This window comes from Bombina bombina, chromosome 10 (genome assembly GCF_027579735.1).
Source record: "Bombina bombina isolate aBomBom1 chromosome 10, aBomBom1.pri, whole genome shotgun sequence".
In the NCBI taxonomy this organism is placed as follows: Eukaryota; Metazoa; Chordata; class Amphibia; order Anura; family Bombinatoridae; genus Bombina; species Bombina bombina.
The window spans coordinates 206,885,827-206,899,829 of NC_069508.1; the positions used below are offsets into that span (position 1 = coordinate 206,885,827).

The window sequence follows — 14,003 nt, forward strand, 5'->3', positions numbered from 1 at the left end:
TTATCTACACTATACAAACAAGAGAGGTTGTACATTATCATAGTGAGCATTTTCACTTCTCTACAATATACAAACAACAAGAGAGGTTGTACATTATCATAGTGAGCATTTTCACTTCTCTACACTATACGAACAACAAGAGAGGTTGTACATTATCATAGTGAGCATTTTCACTTCTCTACACTATGCAAAAAAAAGAGAGGTTGTACATTATCATAGTGAACATTTTCACTTCTCTACACTATACAAACAAGAGAGGTTGTACATTATCATAGTGAGCATTTTCACTTCTCTACAATACACAAACAACAAGAGAGGTTGTACATTATCATAGTGAGCATTTTCACTTCTCTACACTATACAAACAACAAGAGAGGTTGTATATTACCATAGTGAGCATTTTCACTTCTCTACACTATACGAACAACAAGAGGGGTTGTACATTATCATAGTAAGCATTTTCACCACTCTACACTATACAAACAACAAGAGAGGTTGTACATTATCATAGTTAGCATTTTCACTTCTCTACACTATAGGAACAACAAGAGAAGTTGTACATTATCATAGTGAGCATTTTCACTTCTCTACACTATAGGAACAACAAGAGAGGTTGTACATTATCATAGTGAGCATTTTCACTTCTCTACACTATAGGAACAAAAAGAGAGGTTTTACATTATCATAGTGAGCATTTTCACTTCTCTACACTATACGAACAAGAGAGGTTGTACATTATCATTGTGAGCATTTTCACTTCTCTACACTATACGAACAAGAGAGGTTGTATATTATCATAGTGAGCATTTTTACTTCTCTACACTATAGGAACAACAGGAGAGGTTGTACATTATCATAGTGAGCATTTTCACTTCTCTACACAAAAGGAACAACAAGAGAGGTTATACATTATCATAGTGAGCATTTTCACTTCTCTACGCTATAGGAACAACAAGAGAGGTTGTACATTATCATAGTGAGCATTTTCACTTCTCTACACTATACGAACAAGAGAGGTTGTACATTATCATAGTGAGCATTTTCACTTCTCTACACTATACGAACTAGAGAGGTTGTACATTATCATAGTGAGCATTTTCACTTCTCTACACTATACGAACAAGAGAGGTTGTACATTATCATAGTGAGCATTTTCACTTCTCTACACTATACGAACAAGAGAGGTTGTACATTATCATAGTGAGCATTTTCACTTCTCTACACTATACAAACAAAAGAGGTTGTACATTATCATAGTGAGCATTTTCACTTCTCTACACTATACAAACAAGAGAGATTGTACATTATCATAGTGAGCATTTTCACTTCTCTACACTATACAAACAACAAGAGAGGTTGTATATTATCATAGTGAGCATTTTCACTTCTCTACACTATACCAACAACAAGAGAGGTTGTATATTATCATAGTGAGCATTTTCACTTCTCTACACTATACAAACAACAAGAGAGGTTGTATATTATCATAGTGAGCATTTTCACTTCTCTACAATATACAAACAACAAGAGAGGTTGTACATTATCATAGTGAACATTTTCACTTCTCTACACTATAGGAACAACAAGAGAGGTTGTACATTATCATAGTGAGCATTTTCACTTCTCTATACTATAGGAACAACATGAGAGGTTGTACATTATCATAGCGAGCATTTTCACTTCTCTACACTGTACAAACAACATGAGAGGTTGTACATTATCATATCGAGCATTTTCACTTCTCTACACTATACAAACAATAAGAGAGGTTGTACATTATCATGGTGAGCATTTTCACTTCTCTACACTATAGGAACAACAAGAGAGGTTGTACATTATCATAGTGAGCATTTTCACTTCTCTACACTATACAAACAAGAGAGGTTGTACATTATCATAGTGAGCATTTTCACTTATCTACACTATTCAAAAAAGAGAGGTTGTACATTATCATAGTGAGCATTTTCACTTCTCTACACTATACGAACAAGAGAGGTTGTACATTATCATAGTGAGCATTTTCACTTCTCTACACTATAGGAACAACAAGAGAGGTTGTACATTATCATAGTGAGCATTTTCACTTCTCTACACTATACAAACAATAGAGGTTGTACATTATCATAGTGAGCATTTTCACTTCTCTACATTATACAAACGAGAGGTTGTATATTATCATAGTGAGCATTTTCACTTATCTACACTATACGAGCAACAAGAGAGGTTGTACATTGTCATAGTGAGCATTTTACTTATCTACACTATACAAACAAGAAAGGTTGTACATTATCATAGTGAGCATTTTCACTTCTCTACAATATACAAACAACAAGAGAGGTTGTACATTATCATACTGAGCATTTTCTCTTATCTACACTATACAAACAAGAGAGGTTTTACTTTATCATAGTGAGCATTTTCACTTCTCTACACTATACGAACAACAAGAGAGGTTGTACATTATCATAGTGAGCATTTTCACTTCTCTACACTATACAAACAACAAGAGAGGTTGTATATTATCATAGTGAGCATTTTCACTTCTCTACACTATACGAACAACAAGAGAGGTTGTACATTATCATAGTGAGCATTTTCACTTCTCTACACTATACAAACAAGAGAGGTTGTACATTATCATAGTGAGCAGTTTCACTCATCTACACTATACAAACAAGAGAGGTTGTACATTATCATAGTGAGCATTTTCACTTCTCTACACTATACAAACAAGAGAGGTTGTACATTATCATAGTGAGCATTTTCACTTCTCTACACTATAGGAACAACAAGAGAGGTTGTACATTATCATAGTGAGCATTTTCACTTCTCTACACTATACGAACAACAAGAGAGGTTGTACATTATCATAGTGAGCATTTTCACTTCCTTACACTATACAAACAACAAGAGAGGTTGTACATGATCATAGTGAGTATTTTCACTTCTCTACACTATAGGAACAGCAAGAGAGGTTGTACATTATCATAGTGAGCATTTTCACTTCTCTACACTATACAAACAACAAGAGAGGTTGTACATTATCATTGTGAGTATTTTCACTTCTCTACACTATACAAACAAGAGAGGTTGTACATTATCATAGTGAGCATTTTCACTTCTCTACACTATAGGAACAACAAGAGGGGTTGTACATTATCATAGTGAGCATTTTCACTTCTCTACACTATAGGAACAACAAGAGAGGTTGTACATTATCATAGTGAGCATTTTCACTTCTCTGCACTATAGGAACAACAAGAGAGGTTGTATATTATCATAGTGAGCATTTTCACTTCTCTATACTATACAAACAACAAGAGAGGCTGTATATTATCATAGTGAGCATTTTCACTTCTCTACACTATACAAACAAGAGAGGTTGTACATTATCATAGTGAGCAGTTTCACTCATCTACACTATACAAACAAGAGAGGTTGTACATTATCATAGTGAGCATTTTCACTTCTCTACACTATACAAACAAGAGAGGTTGTACATTATCATAGTGAGCATTTTCACTTCTCTACACTATACAAACAAGAGAGGTTGTACATTATCATAGTGAGCATTTTCACTTATCTACACTATAGCAACAACAAGAGAGGTTGTACATTATCATAGTGAGCATTTTCACTTCTCTACACTATACGAACAACAAGAGAGGTTGCTCATTATCATAGTGAGCATTTTCACTTCCTTACACTATACAAACAACAAGAGAGGTTGTACATTATCATAGTGAGTATTTTCACTTCTCTACACTATAGGAACAGCAACAGAGGTTGTACATTATCATAGTGAGCATTTTCACTTCCTTACACTATACAAACAACAAGAGAGGTTGTACATTATCATAGTGAGTATTTTCACTTCTCTACACTATAGGAACAGCAACAGAGGTTGTACATTATCATAGTTAGCATTTTCACTTCTCTACACTATAGGAACAACAAGAGAGGTTGTACATTATCATAGTGAGCATTTTCACTTCTCTACACTATACAAACAACAAGAGAGGTTGTACATTATCATTGTGAGTATTTTCACTTCTCTACACTATACAAACAAGAGAGGTTGTACATTATCATAGTGAGCATTTTCACTTCTCTACACTATAGGAACAACAAGAGAGGTTGTACATTATCATAGTGAGCATTTTCACTTCTCTACACTATACAAACAAGAGAGGTTGTACATTATCATAGTGAGCATTTTCACTTCTCTACACTATACAAACAAGAGAGGTTGTACATTATCATAGTGAGCATTTTCACTTCTCTACACTATACAAACAAGAGAGGTTGTACATTATCATAGTGAGCATTTTCACTTCTCTACACTATACAAACAAGAGAGGTTGTACATTATCATAGTGAGCATTTTCACTTCTCTACACTATAGGAACAACAAGAGAGGTTGTACATTATCATAGTGAGCATTTTCACTTCTCTACACTATAGGAACAACAAGAGAGGTTGTACATTATCATAGTGAGCATTTTCACTTCTCTACACTATAGGAACAACAAGAGAGGTTGTACATTATCATAGTGAGCATTTTCACTTCTCTACACTATAGGAACAACAAGAGAGGTTGTACATTATCATAGTGAGCATTTTCACTTCTCTACACTATAGGAACAACAAGAGAGGTTGTACATTATCATAGTGAGAATTTTCACTTCTCTACACTATAGGAACAACAAGAGAGGTTGTACATTAATGGAACATTTTACCTGCTGGATTGTATGAAAAGGACACTGTATGATAAAAAATGGTTTCCCCTTAAAGGGATAGTGTATGGTAAATTTGATTTTCCCAAAATGTAATGGTACTTTAACATTTGTATTTACAATCACCTAAATTACAAGTTTTGCGCTATAGAGGGTGCGAAACGAACAGAACAAAAGTTACGTTATTTCACCCTCCATATCGCTGCCATTAAGAGTTTTGAAAAAAACACCTTGTGCGTTCAATATGGTGGTTTTAAGCTCTATACCGTACAAAATACAAGCGCTGCTTTACGTACTTGTGCTTGCTTTCCCCATAGACCTCAATGGGGGAAAACCTAACACCTGCGATAGCGAAATGAAAGGCTTTGTAACACAATCCCATTGATGTCTATGGGGAAAAAAAAATTACGTTTAAACCTAATACCCTAACATAAACCCCACGTCTAAACACCCCTAATATGCTGCCCCGGCATTGCCGCCACCTAAATAAATCTACCCCTAATCTGCCGCTCCAACATCGCCGCAACCAAAATAAATCTATTAACCCCTAATCTGCCGCTCCCCAATATCGCCGCTACTATACTATTATTATTATTATTATTATTAACCCCTATTCCCTCGCACCCCAACATCGCCCATACTATAATAAAGATATTAACCCCTATTCCGCTGCTCCCCGACATCGCTGACACTAAATAAAATTAAACCCTAAACCTCTGGCCTCCCACATCACTCTCACTAAATAAACATATTAACCCCTAAACATCCAGCCCCCCACGTCGCCAAAACTCAATTAACTATTAACCCCTAAACCTAACACCCCCCCTAACTTTATATTAAAATCACAAGATCCCTATCTTAAAATTAAAAAAAAACTAAATTTAAACTATAAATTAAACTAACATAAGTATTAGACTAAAATTAAACTAACTACAAATTAAATAAACTAAATTACAAATTAAATAAACTAAATTACAAATTAAAAAACCTAACACTAATTATTCAAAATAAAAAACAAAATTATTCAAAATAAAAAAAATTACACCTAATCTAATAGCCCTATAAAAATAAAAAGCCTTACCAAAATAAAAAAAAACCCTAGCCTACAATAAACTACCAATAGCCCTTAAAAGGGCATTTTGTAGAGCATTGCCCTACGTTAAACAGCTCTTTTACCTGTAAAAAAATACAAATACCCCCCCAACAGTAAAACCCACCACCCTACCAACCCCCCAAAATAAAAAACCCAACTCTAATAAAAAACCTAAGCTACCCATTGACCTGAAAAGGGCATTTGTATGGGCATTGCTCTTAAAAGGCCATTCAGCTCTTTTTCATTGCCCTTAGAAGGGCATTTAGCTCTTTAAAGATAGCCCAAACACCATCCTCATCCAGGCGGCAAAGTCTTCATCCAGGTGGCGACATCTTCATCCATCCAGGTGGCGAGAATTTTATCCATCCAGGCGTCTTCTATCTTCATCTCGGCGGCGCTGAGCTTTCCATCCTGAAGACATCCGGCGCAGAGCATCCTCTTCATACGGTCGCCGCCATATACTGAATCTTTAATGCTAGGGAGCCTTTTCAAAATGGCGTCCCTTGCATTCCTATTGGCTGATTTGATTTTTGAAATTCAAATCAGCCAATAGGACGAGAGCTACTGAAATTCTATTGGTCTTATTGGTCCTAAGGGTTTTGTTATCCAGTCTATTTGCATAGCCCTCACTACTTTTCAACTCAGTAAGCCAATTAGTCTCTGGACAAATTCCAAGAAAGTATATCTGCCTAGTTTTAACATAACCTGTTTTTTTTTTTTTTTAGCAACCACGTGAGATTTATTAGCCAATTAGCTCTTTGCTTTGTGAGGAACTCTAAGGGTATAAAAATGCATTTATATGAAAATGTGGGAGTTTTGTGTTGCTGTTTTTTTTTTGTGCTGGCACAGTGTTGCAACAGTGAAGTAAAGATCACCTCTCCTGGACCTAGGGTTGCCACCTCGGCCATGTTTTCCTGGACACTTATGAGTTACACATGCTGCAGGGTGGAACATGAATAATGCTGTCCAGGATCACTATTTTTTTGCTGTCCAGCAGCACAATGCATGTTTCCCTCTGAAAACCCTGCAGCATGTGTAACTCATAAGTGTCCTGGAAACCATGGTCAAGGTGGCAACCCTAACTGGACCTGAGGTGAGGCCTTGTTTGATAAATATCTGGTCTGGACCTCTTATTACTTCACCTGAGACGAGCTCAATCACGACTATGTATGCTCTTCCACAAAGGATGCAAAAAGAAGAGAGTCAATCTGATAACAGAAGTAGTTTTTTTTAATGATATGCTCTGAATAATGAGAGGTTTGGGTTTCATGTCACTTTGCTCAGACAGCTGTGTGTACTATTTTGCAATACTTCAGTACATTACAGGGGACACCAATAAAACAGTTGTGAAGTTATTTAGCACATGTGCCTGATACAGTCTCTGGCAACAATAACAAGAATCCCTGAGTCTCGCTCTGCTATTGGTCCTACAATAAATAAACAGCAGATAGTTACTGTTGCTGACGTGCACAACACGTGACTAACTTCCTTAGTGAGTATATACAATAGATAACCCCGCCCACTAGCCGTGATTGACAAGTTATCGGCAAATTACATTAAGCTTTCTGCCTGGGATACGTGTAGCTCAAGAAGATTGACAGTTCACAGGACAGCCCCTTTCTATCATAACTATATTCTATTTGGTTTTTTTGCCCCTCCCCGGAAGTGTTGTACGGGGTCAGAGACAAGGATCTGGGATTAGCAACATCTGACATCGTCTACGGGGCGGGACTAAGGGAGCCTAGACTGGCAGCAACTCAGGGATCTACGGTAAGGGGGGGGCTGAGTACACCGGGATCTTCGGTTAGGGGGGCTGAGTACACCGGGATCTACGGTAAGGGGGCTGAGTACACCGGGATCTACGGTAAGGGGGGGCTGAGTACACCGGGATCTATGGTAAGGGGGGGGCTGAGTACACCGGGATCTTCGGTTAGGGGGGCTGAGTACACCGGGATCTACGGTAAGGGGGGGGCTGAGTACACCGGGATCTACGGTAAGGGGGGGCTGAGTACACCGGGATCTACGGTAAGGGGGGGCTGAGTACACCGGGATCTACGGTAAGGGGGGGCTGAGTACACCGGGATCTACGGTAAGGGGGCTGAGTACACCGGGATCTACGGTAAGGGGGCTGAGTACATCGGGATCTACGGTAAGGGGGCTGAGTACACCGGGATCTACGGTAAGGGGGGGCTGAGTACACCGGGATCTATGGTAAGGGGGGGCTGAGTACACCGGGATCTACGGTAAGGGGGGGCTGAGTACACCGGGATCTACGGTAAGGGGGGGCTGAGTACATCGGGATCTACGGTAAGGGGGGGCTGAGTACACCGGGATCTACGGTAAGGGGGGGCTGAGTACACCGGGATCTACGGTAAGGGGGCTGAGTACATCGGGATCTACGGTAAGGGGGCTGAGTACATCGGGATCTACGGTAAGGGGGCTGAGTACACCGGGATCTACGGTAAGGGGGCTGAGTACACCGTCAGTACTAATGTATTATTTGTATATTACTGTACAGCTGTTTTATCTGCGGTTGCCCCTGTGATCCTGTTTATTGCTGAAGCTCTGGTCTCATGTTGCACGATCTAACGGTTTATATTGCTAGAGGGGCCCAGTAGATATTTGTTAGCACAACCTGTTACATTGTTTCCATACAAATTCTATTTTCATGTAGGTTTTGGCCCTGAACCGAGCAGGATATGAAGGAATAGTAAAGTGCAAATTCTATTTTATGGTCATTTTATACAACTTTTCCGTTTACCTATATGTTTGCCTTGTTCTCTTGGTATCCTTTTTGGAGAGTAAATCTAGGTAGGTCCAGACATAAGTTGTAACTGGCAACTGTAGGGTTTGTCTTTGTATTCCAGACAGTTTTGTGTGAATAGGAAGCTATAATATTTCAGGTGTACAACTAACTACACATTGCACAATGGAAAATGAAGCTTTGCAAATATTTGTGGAGCTCTCCTGTAGTGTAGTTGGTACTGACTCCCATAGCTCTGTGTTGGACAGACACCTCAACTTCTTAAACCCCCCACCATTTATTGGAACACCAGGATTGCCCAGCTTTTGGGGAGCAAACCTTTAATATATTTTAAAATACCCACAAATAGATGCAGCAAAGAGGGGGGGGGGGGAGTATTGACAACTTCAGTATAGGAATAAGCCTGTTGTTCATTTTAACCCATTGCCATTATTTGCAGCTCCTCTTCTAACAAACGAGTTGGACCAATACATTGTTTTATCTCTAGATATCTGGACACAAATTTCTCTTCTGTGAGATATAAGCTTGTTTGATCCCTTATGATTAGCACAATCACCAATGAGACAATGACAGGTGTCAGAGGATGTTGCTATAGACTGTAATGTTGCATCTCCTATTGGCTGACACAAGCGTAATATTTCATCCGCACCCATAATTCAAGGGTGGAACGACCACACCGTGCAAAATGTAACGAATTAGGATTATTGATGATGCTAAACTGCATACCTAGAATAAGTAACGGTCTACTGAGCAACAGTTTGCTGTGAAACAGAAGTTTATTAGCCAACAAAATCAGAGAAAACATTATTGCCTGCTGAATGCTGTAATCTCATTCTTTGTTTACTTTGACACGTACTGTAAATATCACTAGTGGCAGCTGAGTCTAAGGGCTGGATTTATTTTTATGGTGCTGCACCTGCCACGTGTTTCTTGGTTTAAAAGCTGTCATTTAGCAAGTCGGCTGTAGGTGGAAGCTTTTTTTCTTCTTAGTAATCAGTAAAAGTTTATTATTTAGATATCTGAGGGTCACTAACATTATCTGGGAATATTTGCCACCAGCATGAAAGGAAAAAATAGATTTATTCTACATTTTGACTATTTTTATTTATAAATGATGGATACTTGTTTATATGTAAATATAGTATAGTTTGTACAATAAAATCTGCTTGGTATAAAATCTATACAGTAAATATGACGCAGGGAAACACATTTAAAACAAAAGTATATAATTCTTGATTTAAAGGGACACAAATCACTTTTTTTTTTTTTTTTTTATGATTGAGAGAGCATACAGTTTTAAACAAATTATCAGATGTGCTTTATTCTGTGGGTATTCTTTGTTGAAGCAGCAGCAACCCCCTACTGAGAGCCAGCTGAGCACATGGGTACACCAGTGACTAGAGGCATATATGTGTAGCTTCTAGCTTGCGCCCGTTTCTGCACCTGAGCCTACCAAAGTATGCTTTTAAAAAAGGATACCAAGAGAACAAAGTAAATCTTATAATAGAAGTAAATTGGAAAGTAGTTTTAAGTTCTATGCTCTATCTGAATCATTAGTTGTATTTATTTAAGTAGCGATTCTAAGAGGAAAAAAATGAAACAAATGGGCCATAAATATCAAGTAGCAGCTTTAGTTATGAAACGGGTTCTCCTGAAAGGTTAGCAATGCAGCTTAACATTACTTTAATAGCCCATAACCCTTAAACATAAAGATTTATCTAAAAAAAAGTGCTGCTATTTGCCTGCCTTTCCTAACTGTGCAGCAAACAGTTGTACACTGCTCTAGAGCAGTGCTTTCCAAACTGTGTGTCGTGACACATTAGTGTGTCGGCTGCAGTGTGTAGGTGTGTCCCTGCTTCAGCACAATTTTTTTTTTAATTTAATTTTTTTGGGGTTTTCCGACTTTTTGCCTGCTATGCATATCACATGGTTGACACGTGATTGAGACCTAGTGGGTCACAGATCATCTTAACCTATTGGCGCAGCTCAGTGGGAACTGAAACTATTCCCATTGGCGGTTTTGGTGGCACATTGGCTCCTGATTGCACGTGTAGTCTCTTTAATCGGCTCATAACTGCATGTGTAGTCAGTGAGTGGGACAGCAATGTGTTTGCAGCGCGGGCAGTAGTCAGCCGGACTCACGGAGCTCTGAGGGCGGCAGCTTAAACGCTGAGCTGAAGTCAGAGGGGTTTTTTTGCAGCTAGCTCCCAGTAATGCATTGCTGTTCCTGCTCTTGATATATGGATAGGAAGTGGAAGCTTAAAAATGCTTGATGATGAAATGCAAGTGTTTTTATCTAATATTCCACCAAATATTCAGAAATTGTGTTCATCCCATCAACCTCATACAGCCCATTAAAATAGTAAGTAGCTATTGGAATTCTTGCACATACATACTGTTACTTGTAAATACATTTAGTTATTATATAATATATGTATGTGTCTGTATCTCTTAAAAAAAGTTAGTTTAACCTCCTGTTTGCTGGTACAACTGAATTACTGTCGCAAAATGATGTAGGTCTAAAAAGTGTCACCAACATGAAAAGTTTGGAAAGCTCTGCTCTAGAGAGACTGGAGTTCTCCTGCAGGATTCAAAGCCCAGACCCAGCAACATTCTAAAGTGATTACAGAGGAGCTTATTGTGGCTGGTTTTGGACAGATATGTAGGGACCAAAATGAGACTAATTCTACCTTATCAGGAGCTATGTCCCTAGACTCCAAAGGACTTAAAGTAATGGTCAATTTTCATGTGAAATTGCCTGTTTTTTTTAAAAAAAAAAACTATTAAAAACAGGGGCACTTTCATTCATGAAAATTAACATTTCATCAGTTTTCTTAAAATATACTTACCTTTTCTTCTTGAAGCCGCTCCAGTGCTTTACCAGCCTGTTGCAAGCCTCTTCATACGTCAGCAATGACGATTCCGGCATCCTCCAATCACGGCTCCTGAGGCAACGCCGTGATTGGAGGAAGCCAGTTTCGTCATTGCTGGGTAAGTGAAGCAGGTGGGGCATCGTTTCAGAAACTGTTTTTAATAGTTTGTTTTTAAAACCGTGCACTTTTACATGAAAATTGATCTTCACTTTAACAGCTTTCAGAATGAGTGTAAAATGTGTATTCATATGAATATTTATTGCAGATATAAAAAAATAATTTGATTTCCCCTTTATGCTTCCTATACAGTTAAAATAAAAATGGACAAATTATTTTGCAGTTATGAGTCTAAACAATCCTCCTGGGTAGTGTTTATAGCACATTGTCATTGGTTGACAGTGTAACATTTGGCAAATCTTCTGTAACTATGGCTTCCAGGTTATGGTTAAATATCCAGGGCAGGTAACCTCCTTTTCTTTCCTATGGCATGGAGAGTCCACAACGTCATTCCAATTACTAGTGGGATATTCAACTCCTGGCCAGCAGGAGTAGTCAATGAGTACCCCAGAAAAGCTGTTAAGTGTAACTTCCCTTACCCATAATCCCCAGTCATTCTCTTTGCCTCTGTCAATGGAGGATGTGCAAAGACTGTGTCTGAAGATATTTAATCTTTTTATGGCTACTTTTCCCTGAAAACAAGGATAGGGGTCTAGCTGTGTCCATGTCAATCTCTTTAGTAAGAGTAGTGGTGGCTTTTAGCAGTTAAGAGGCGGCGAGGTGGTCTTTATTTCTAACACTTTTGCTACCCCTTTGCAGAAAGCCTGGGTTGGTTACTCTGTTCTTTCTTTTACTACAGGTTACTAACAGGGAGTGGAGTACCGGTCACACCTTAGTAACTGTTATCAACCCTGCGGCTGGATCCACAGGTAAGTGCCTTTGTCTTCTAGGTACTGAAGGACAGCACTTTTGAGGTTAACCCTCAAGTGGATCTCTTTTGGGACTTAGTATATCCTTATTTGGTTAAGGGTACATTTAAGGGCAACTTTATTTGCAATGGGGTCAATACTCTAGAGGCACTATATATAGATATATAGATATATAGATATATAGATAGAGATATTAATGCAGAGCTTGCTTGCCTTTTCCCTTCTTTACTTGGCGGAGGGTTTTTTAAGGGGTTTTACTTTATCCCTTATCTTTGTCTAGCTTAACTGTTCAGAGAGTTTAGGTGAGCTTATAAAGACTTTTGTCTTTATTTGGGTAGTTTTTTTTTAACGCATGCATATCTGTGGCTCGTTTTTTTTTTGGCTGCTCACGTGACATCCACTTTTCTGCCGTGTCGGAGCGGAGCTTCGTGAGTATAGCAGTGTCGGCTTTGCAGTTTTCGCCGATCGCATCGTCTGCTTAGTGAAGAGGATCTCTGCTGGAGAGTCTTGCTCCTCTTTCTAGTGGGATTTTGATTCCGGTCACGGTAGGAGCCTCAAACAAAACGCTTAGGTCTCTTGTCTGAGGTTGAGTTTTAGAGTGTCAAAATTTTTTGCCATCAGTAGTTTTTTAGTCTTTTCTGTGTTAAGTCTCTCCAGCTTGTGCATATGTTTTTTTTCTGTTGGGTTTTTTTTTTTTTTTTTTTTTTAAAGTAATTTTTATTGAGGTAAAATGGCAAACAAAAATTCAATTTCTAAAAGAAACATCATGGCAACATGCCCATTTGACATACATCAAGATTAATATTTTGGGTCCAAACAAACATGTCTGCACAGCTGTAGAATTTAAGTATATCGTAAGCAAAAGGCGCCTTGGTTAGCCATGTATATTACCCCATTTTATCAAAGTACATTCTCAGGAGGACAAATAACAGAGTAAAACGACTAACATAGAATAAGCCTAATTACAATGACCAAATCATAACCTATGCAGGCTTGTTTTTGTCCTTGATATAGTCCACAAACTTTATAATACCTACAATTTCAATGCATGGACCTCCCAACCATAAAGAGGCTTCTCCAAAGCCGTCCACAGCTGTGCGCAAAACATAGGAGGGTTATATATGTGGTAGAGAGAAGGGCAGAGACTCCCTACTTCTGCCGGAAATTGCGGAGGGTTTTGGGGGGGGGGGAGGGGGGTACATAGGTAAGGTCGCTGCAGATGTTGTCGGAGCAGACACTGCTTCTAAATTGTAGTGGTCCTGTTTTGGACCTCTAGATTAAGGAAAACTCTGCAGTGACATATAACATATGATTAGGGATACAATAGCTACACAATAAGCTGCACTTAACTTACCCCCTCTCTGAATAGACTAAAGCCCCTTTCAGCTATTTCTTTTAGTTTTTTAACTGAACATCGGTAGGAGGTTTTGTGGCAATATATGAAATTATGTAGTTATATGCAGCCTAGACTCCCTTATATACAACCTATCCCTGACCCAAAGAACACATCTGCAGCATTATAAAATAGCCAGATAACTCTAAAAGTGTGGGGGGGAGGGGGGGGGGGAGGGAGGTGGGGGGAGGAGAGAGAGTGAAAAGGGGGGGAAAAGG

At 38.7% G+C, this 14,003-nt stretch overlaps 1 protein-coding gene across 1 annotated transcript in view; it reads left to right on the plus strand.

Moving 5' to 3' along the window:
* The first annotated feature begins 7,488 nt into the window (after positions 1–7,488).
* Positions 7,489–14,003, plus strand: part of ATG4C (autophagy related 4C cysteine peptidase) — a 109,881-nt gene continuing 103,366 nt past the window's right edge. Inside the window, exon 1 of the mRNA XM_053693667.1 lies at positions 7,489–7,599. The gene's annotated coding sequence lies outside the window, so the exon portion shown is untranslated. The remainder of the gene's footprint in view (positions 7,600–14,003) is intronic.